This window comes from Poecilia reticulata, linkage group LG18 (genome assembly GCF_000633615.1).
Source record: "Poecilia reticulata strain Guanapo linkage group LG18, Guppy_female_1.0+MT, whole genome shotgun sequence".
NCBI lineage: Eukaryota > Metazoa > Chordata > Actinopteri > Cyprinodontiformes > Poeciliidae > Poecilia > Poecilia reticulata.
In genome coordinates, this window is record NC_024348.1 from 21,554,333 (window position 1) to 21,562,829 (window position 8,497).

Sequence of the window (8,497 nt, forward strand, 5' to 3'; positions counted from 1 at the left end):
TCAACACAGAGACAAACTACAGCATTTCATCCATTTCCACACAGCAACACTAACTCCACAGTCTGATCTTACCAGAGACAGAGAGCTGGATGCTGTTTCTGCTGGAGGATCCAGACGTGGACTCACACCAGTACACACCAGAATCATCTGGGCGCAAGGTGATGCTGCAGGAGGAACCAGCTGGTTCCCCCCATTCATTTCCGCACTGCTTCTCGGATCTTCTGGTTGTGATTCTCCTCACAGCCCATCCATCAGAGATGTTTTCATCCTCACATGTCAGAGTCACAGATTCTCCTTCAAAGAACTGAGATCTGCTGGGATTCGCAGTCAGAGTAGCTGCAAGGACTGAAAGGTGATTTTTAWTGTTGTTAATAATATTATGTTTACAGGTTAGCATCATATTGTTTACATTTCCCGAATTCCCCAATGTTTWCTATAATAACGTGATCACTGAGTTGATAGAARTGAACCAACCTTCAGTTGTTATGCAGCCAATCAGCAAACAGGAAACTGAGGAGGAATAAACTCATTGGTTACAATTTAACATCTAAAACTTCGTGAGAATTTTACAATCAGACATTTTACCTCCATAAACAACATTTATGACATCACACCAGTGACGTGCGGGCAGGGGAGGCACGTGAGGCAGAGCCTCACCTGTCATCATGGAGAAATATTATAATCATTTATAAMRATATTTTCACCCTGTGGTTTGTACTATAAAGTACCTATTTTTTCATTTAATTTAACCAAATCTGATTWTTTTYTTCTTCAAAATYGYTGAATTTTCGCATTTTCCMATTCAAATGCTTGAAGTGAAGCAGGTGAKGCAGCAGAGAGCTGAACCTCACCTGGGATTGATCAACCTCTCTCTAACTGCACTGGCTGCCATTWTATSAGRGCATGCTCCTCCTGTCTGTACGTCGCCAATAAAATGGTTAAAAACATTTAATGTATGAACTGATTTTCCATAATTTAGCTTATGTATTTAATGTACTGTGTTTTTATTGTCACCAACTGTGTGTAATGTGTTTCCTGTGTTGAGGAGCGATTAGAAACGGCAGAGAACAGACTCCAGGTGAGGCAGGCAGTTCTCTTGCCTCACCGCTGGGGGCGCTCATGATCCCAGACATTGTGACTGCACAACTGCAGAGTAAGAGACGGTAACAGGGAGCTAGCCATGGAGCTAGCCACACAGTAGCTGCGCTGATACGGAGAGCGAGAAAGACGTGGTTTTGAGTTGTACTTTAACGGTTTCTCCCTTTGCTGTTAAGCACAGCACGAAATTAATAATATCTACATGTCTAAGTTTGATTGAGATAACGGAATTATTCTGCGGCGCGTCTAAGCATCACATATTAAAGTCTTTTTACCCTCCAGCATTGTACGCATGCGCGAAATTTCCTTATGTAAACACTAACATGTAGGAGTCTAGATTTGTAAATCCGATTATAATTAAATCGGTGCCTCACCAGCTATGAACGTCACCGCACGTCACTGCATCACACTGACCTTCTTCACATATTAAATATAAAGTGTGACATTACTCTGACTGCACTTGCATGCTGTTTATCTCTCACGCTGGTTTCTACATCATTATTCTTTATTTTCATGTCAAACTTTTATGTCCATTATTTCCAGCGGTTGTCAGGTTTGCTAATGAAGGCCAGAGTTACAGCACAGAAACTTTTTCATCTGATTTTTATCTTCACTCTTTGACTCCAACAGCAGATTTTCCTCAGTTTTGTTCTTACAGAGCAGATATTGTGGAGATGCTCCCATCCTGGCGTCACTTTATGATCCGAGCGCTGCTGGTTCTGTTGGGCCTTCTTCCTGAAAACAGACATGTGTGATTGGTCTTTCCTTCCTGCTAGCATGCTAACAGTTTTATTTTCTCTACCTAGAACCACAAAAAGAATCCTGACTATATTTTACTTGAACACATTTAAGTAAAATGTGTTAAAGTGAAACAACGTTTGCTGCCAGGTAGTAATTTTTAGACAGAAATGTTTTTGTAATGCTGGTTATGGTACAGATTCATGTCACTTTGAGCAGGAAACAGTGTTTGCAGAGAACCGACTGGAGCCACCAGGAGTCAGGAAAGACTTTCTGTTTGGACAGATCAGGACAAAGTGTTTTGGTCGTAGCAGAGAGGAATCTGAGTCCTGTGTGTTATTTAAAGATATATTCAGGAAGTTGGTCACTTTTATTCCTCCATATAATCTGCAGAGAGCAGATATTTCTCACATGCACTTGAATGCAACTCGACTTGCACAACATGGAGTCGATCTTATTGGATCTAGTTTGGACTGTGACCTGGTTACAGTGGGAACACCAGATGAAGTTGGACTCTGCCTGATGGTTTCTGCTCCAGGTTTAAGATAACAATCATTCTGTGGAGCAAATGGATCCATGAATTAAACAAGGAAGAGACAATTCAAACATTGAAGCTGCATTAACAAACGACCAGTTTGTAGATTGATAATTGGTGCATTTATCAATCTGATTTAATCCTGAAATGGTTTTTATATCCTGGAGGATTCAGACATTTCACATGGTTTCTTACATCTAAGAGGAAATGTTGAGGTCATGTGACCTCGTGCCAGCAGTCAGAAACACACTGAGAGACGAGTGCAAAGCTCAAAATGGCGGAATGCATGAGAGAAGACTTACATTGTGAGGAAGGAGTTATTTTTCAAACTGATGTGAGGGCTTGATTTTGTGAAAGGTTGTTTAATGTGTATTTATAAAAAAAATTATAAATTACATTTATCAACTTGGATAACAAGACATGAAAAAATGTCCTCAGATTTTCTTTTGGTTTGAGTCATTAAATGTATTGATACTCTATTAATATTAAGCTTTATTTCATGGTCAAATGTGGATTATTTTAATTTATTGTATATTATATCAAAGTTTCTGATATTGGTGTCAGATTGGTACTGAGTCAGGTTCTGGTTCTGCTGGAGGTTTCTTCCTGTTAAAGGACAGTTTGACCAATCCAGTCGCTACATGTTCAGTGTGAATGACTGTTCATCAGCTGCTGCTACACAAACTGAATTAATAATGATTTGTAGTAGTTTTTTTCAAATTGAAATACAAAACATACAAAAATATGCAAAAATATGCTTACAATATTATAAAATTTGTTTAATTAGTTATTACAAACATGCAAAAGTGTCACTTTTTATACACCAATGTGTCCTGAGGGATACAAACACTACATTTAAAAATAATAATTGAAATGTGTAATTTTAGCCCAGATAAATCAGAAAATGGAAATGAAATAATTTCCTAATATATATATATATATATATATATATATGTGTGTGTGTGTGTGTGTGTCCATTTAAGGGTTAATGGCTGTCGGGCCTCTCAGCTCTTCTGATTTTACTTGTTGCACAACAACTGAGGTCAGAGAACCTGAGTCCAGAAACCCAAAATTAAATATCATGGAAACATTCAGACCCTGGRGAACTAAAAACCAGCGTCTGTTTCACACAGTTCAGCTCAAAACACTCTGTCAACACATCACCTCCCAAATCAGATGCATCRCAATAAAACTGAACGTTCACTGGAAAACTAGAACCATCCGAGATTCAAACTGACAGGAGGAACTATAAGCAACATGACCTTTGACCTGAAAGAAAAGAAATTCATCAGCGGTGGAGGGAAATAAAAACAGGAGCTACTTACAACCCAAAGCGAATCCAGGACAGGCGGAGGAAACGTCTGTCTGTCTGTCTGTCTGTCTGTCCGCAAACAATCTGGGGGGAAAACGGGGAAAACAGACTTATGGCAAGCCGTTTTAGCATTTATTAGCCAGACTGAATATATGTCACATATTTGCAATTCTGTGTTGCAAAACAAATCACAAACATCTGAACAGTTCGGCTCTCTTAAATGTTATTCTTCCCAGAAACATGACGTTACATTTTCCATTCAGATGTTTTGTGTTTCCATAAATACGTTTTTTATGTAATAAATAGTTTGGATAACTGAACCTGAGATCTGATTAGGAGAAACTCGATTAAATAAAATACTATTCCACATATCTCTGGTTTAGTTTTGGACCAAAATACATTTTAACTCGTAAGATTGTTGTGATATCATTTCACACTTTAAACATAAATAATTACAGTAATTACAATCAACATGGTATTTTAGGCAACAACAAATTTTACTGGGACATCTGGTGATATTTCATAGTGATGCCATTTTAGCATAAAATATGTTCACAGACTAATTATATTTGGAAATAATGTAATTGTTTTTCATCAAAATAACATTATTAGCAGTGAAAATTAAATTCCAGCCACATAAATGGCTTTAATTAAATGTTGAACTGGCTTGCCGTAGAATTTGGACAGCTGTTTAATATTTAAAAATTATGCAATCGGACAGACAGTGAAACAAATCCTGGTATTTAAGACACTGAAATAAATAATTCAAAATACAATCACTAACAGATTTAGGCAGAAGAAACAATTTATAATAAAATTATTTGAACATCCAAAGTATGAAACTAATAATTACAGTAACTGATGTATATTTGTTAGAACAGCGTGAAATATTAGTTTGTTGTGTCTTTAATTGATCTCCAGATGATCAATTAACCAGACAGTAAACAACATAAAAACAACAAAGCTGGTGTGTAAACAGGAGGTCTCACTTTGGAGTATTTTTGGTTGAAACATGTTTGTTCCTCATTCAGTGAAATTATTCACAGTGACTAAAGTAGCTTCATAAAGTTATTACTCAAGTAATATTACAGTAAAGCTGGTCCTAGAAGTATCTTGTGTTCAAGTTGTTACTGAACTAAATGTAAATATCTAGAAACCGGACTTTGAAATAATCTAATATTTACACATGGTTGTTGGTGCCAGACGGGCTGATCTGAGTATTTCAGAAAATGATGACCATCTGGGATCTTCACTCATAGCCATCTCTAGGTTCTACAGTTTGAAAAAGAGAAAATATCCAGGGAGTCTCAGTTCTGTAGGCCCAAATGCCTTGTTGAGGTCAGAGGTCAGAGGAGAATGGCCAGACTGGTTGGAACAGCAACAGAAACTCAAACAAGAACATTCCTGCAGAAATGTTACGGGGCCTGCCAAAGTGTGCCCGTCGGCTTGGACCCAGCGTTATGATGCTAAAAATTAGCATTAATGCTAAAGAAAGCTGCAAYGTAGTCAATAACCTGTGGAGAGGCAGAAGCAAGTGGACTAAGCTGTACTTGTTCCATTCATTATGTTAAAATGAATGCATATGCTAAAATTAGCCAATATGCTAATGTTAGCCTAAATGCTGGCAGTAGCATGTGGAGCAACAGGACCATGTTGTTTTCATTTTACTGGCTGCATTCAGTATACAAAACATGTCTAATTAATGAGAAAATTAGCTAGTAGCTAGCTTTAGGTAAAAGGCTAGTGCTAATGCTAACATTTGTGCATTGCTAATGGCATGCCCCAATAACTACTGGTTAAAACCGAGGTCTGCAGAAGAGCATCTCTGAAACCACAACACGTCAAACCTTCAGGCAGCTGGGCTACAGCAGCAGAAGGCCCCACCGGGTTCCTCCTGTCAGCGAAGAACAGGAAACAGAGGCAACAGTTCACACAGGCTCACAGGAACTGGACAACAGAAGATGGAAGAAGAGTCTGGACTTCTGCTGCGACATTCAGATGGTCGGGTCAGAATTTGGCGTCAACAGCATGAAGCCTGGATCCATCCTGCCTGGTGTCAACGGGTCAGGCTGGTGTAATGGTGGGAGGATACTCTCCTGCCCCTTTGGACCCATTAGTACCAACTGAGCATCGAGTCAGCGCCACAGCCTACCTGAGTATTGCTGCTGACCACATCCAGCCCTTTATGACCACAGTGGACCATCTTCTTCTGATGGATACTTCCAGCAGGACAACGCTCCATGTCATAGAGCCTGAATCATCTCAGACTGGTTTCTTGAAGAATCAGTTCACTGAACTCGAAACCTTTGGGATGCGGTGGAACCAAAGATTCACATCATGGATGTTCAGCCGACAAATCTGCAGCAACTGTTTGATGCTGTCAGGTCAGCATGGACCAGACTCTCTGAGGAGTGTTTCCAGTACCTTGTTGAATCTCTGACATGAAGGATTAAGGTGGTTCTGAAGGTAAAAGGGGGTCCAACTCGGGACCAGCAAGGTGTACCTAATAAAGTGGCCGGTGAGTGTACATGCTCATGATTACTGATGATCAGCAGCTGGATCAATAACAGAGAAACACCCTGACATGAACAAAACTCTTCATCAACGGTCGTGCTAACAACYTGCTGTGGGAGAGGAGCTGCAGGAGGAGGGTGTGAGCAGCACGTACACAAGAGTGACTGRCAGCACCAAGACCGTTCTACTGGCTCTGATTGGCTGTTTCTGACCGGGAGGRTTTTATTTCTGCAAATGGCAGTAAGACAACAGAGACATGGAGATGCAGATCAGGAGCCGATTCTTTCAAAATGACAGAGGATTGGTTTGGTTCCCTAGCAACAAGAGTCTGTTTTTCAGAAATCGTCCTAAAATTAGAATTGAAGAAGAACGACCTAATAAAAACTTGATGGATTGACCTTTGACCCACAGATTGCAAAAGGAATGTATGATGTTAACATCTTCCATGTTTTACATAAATTCTGTGATCCTAAAAAGTTAAAGATGTTCTGTTTAGTTCCAGACATTATTATTCACTTCCTTTTTATTTTTACTATTTTCTGGCTTCTGCTTTGCAGCAAATCTGAAAACGCAATAAAACATGTTAAAATTAAATTAATTCTCAATGAAAATTATTTAAAACAGGCTATTATAGCTTATTATTCAAATACTTTATTTAGTTTTTTCTTATGGATACTATTAAATAAAGGAGAAACACATTTCTTAATTATTAATAAATATATCTCTTGGAATCAATGTTTGCATCAATGTTAGGTTGATACAATTAGTAATTATTAAGATTATTCGATCATTACTATTTGGATTATGAATAAAGTAATTCTCCGTTAAATTGAATCAGTGAACGGTTACAGTTCAACTTTACAGTCAAAATATCCTGTAATACTTTATTTGAAAGCATCAGATTGACATGACACTTTCATAAACACGAAGGAGTCTTTATAAATATTTATAACTATTGTCATGAAGTCTCATTCAGTAAATAACAACACTTTTAATTCAAAGTTACACTAAAGGTGGCATTAAAAGTCCAGTAAAAGAGTCAACTTTGCATTATTTGSTAAATAATGACACTTTTTAATGCAAATGTACATGAAAACAAGCATTAAAAGTCCACTAAAAGTCTGAACTTTGTATTAAAAGTGTCATTATTTATCAAATGATGCTTCATGGCAACAAACATTCATGATGACTCCTTCCTGTTTATTGGCAGCATCATGTTAGTCTGATGCACAACCCTTCAAATAAAACATATAAAATATCCCTTCAATGAAATCTATGCTACCAGTCATGCTATCAACATTACTGTCATCAGTAATGAAGACAGAATGAACAACATTGATATCAATTTTGTTAAATAAATCCATGTTTCAATGCATAAAAACATGAAATACATTCACACAAACATTCAGATTGTTAGCTCCTGGCTAGCTCGCCACATAGCCTAAAGCAGAAATGCTAAACAGCTGAGGGCGGCTACAAACGCAGCATCAGATGATCTTCCTTGAAAACATCCTGAGGTGAGAATGAAAACAGGAGGCAGTGCTTTCAGGTTGGCTGTACATATTAAAGTGATAACAAGAAACACACAATATGTGTCACCAGATCCTCATTATCAAAAGTCCATAGTTGTAACTCGGCTTCTGTAAGTCCAAGTGAAGATTCTGATCCAAACAAAACAGGCGACATCTTAAATGGAGGATATTTAATGGCAGAATCCCAGTGGAGTTCTGAACCAGCAGAACCAGTTCATGTAATCCAGTTTAAAATGCAGGTCTGAAGAAGGTAATCAGTTTGACACCAAGCAGAGGTCCACATCCTCACAGGCCATAGTGGAGACGAGGAGGAAGGAAACTGTGAGCAAAGCTTGAAAGAAGCTGGAGACTTTGGGCCAACACAGGAAGTGGGCCCACAAAAATAAAAGTCATCTGACCAAATGGAGGTCCCACAACGTTTACRGAAGAAGCTTCAGCAGACCTCCAGAAAGTTAGGCTGCAGATAAATGTRCACAGCCGGTGAGAASTRGTTGCACCAACTTTACTCTGTAAATGTTCTCCAAGTTTCACTTCGGATGTTTAAAACGTTGTTTTCCACATCCAGCAGGATGGAAGAAAAGTTTCCTCATGCGAGTTTGTGACCCTTGTTTGGATTGTGTTGCACACCAAAATAACAGCACTGTATCACAGAGCACTGTGTTTTAACTTTGTGACTTCAGCACTATGAATGCTGGGAAATGTAGTTTGATCGTTTGTTTTAGTCAAATGGAAACCAACCAATGTCTAAGTCAGTGGTTCTTAACCTGG

The 8,497-nt window shown here is 38.5% G+C and overlaps 1 long non-coding RNA gene across 1 annotated transcript; it reads right to left on the reverse strand.

Moving 5' to 3' along the window:
• Positions 1 to 69: 69 nt before the first annotated feature.
• On the reverse strand, positions 70 to 3,754 carry LOC103480978 (uncharacterized). Its single transcript, XR_536209.2, has 4 exons — positions 3,697 to 3,754; positions 1,755 to 1,817; positions 475 to 510; positions 70 to 345 (listed from the first exon to the last, which is right to left on the reverse strand). It is a non-coding gene; the product is annotated as an uncharacterized LOC103480978 (long non-coding RNA).
• Positions 3,755 to 8,497: the final 4,743 nt, after the last annotated feature.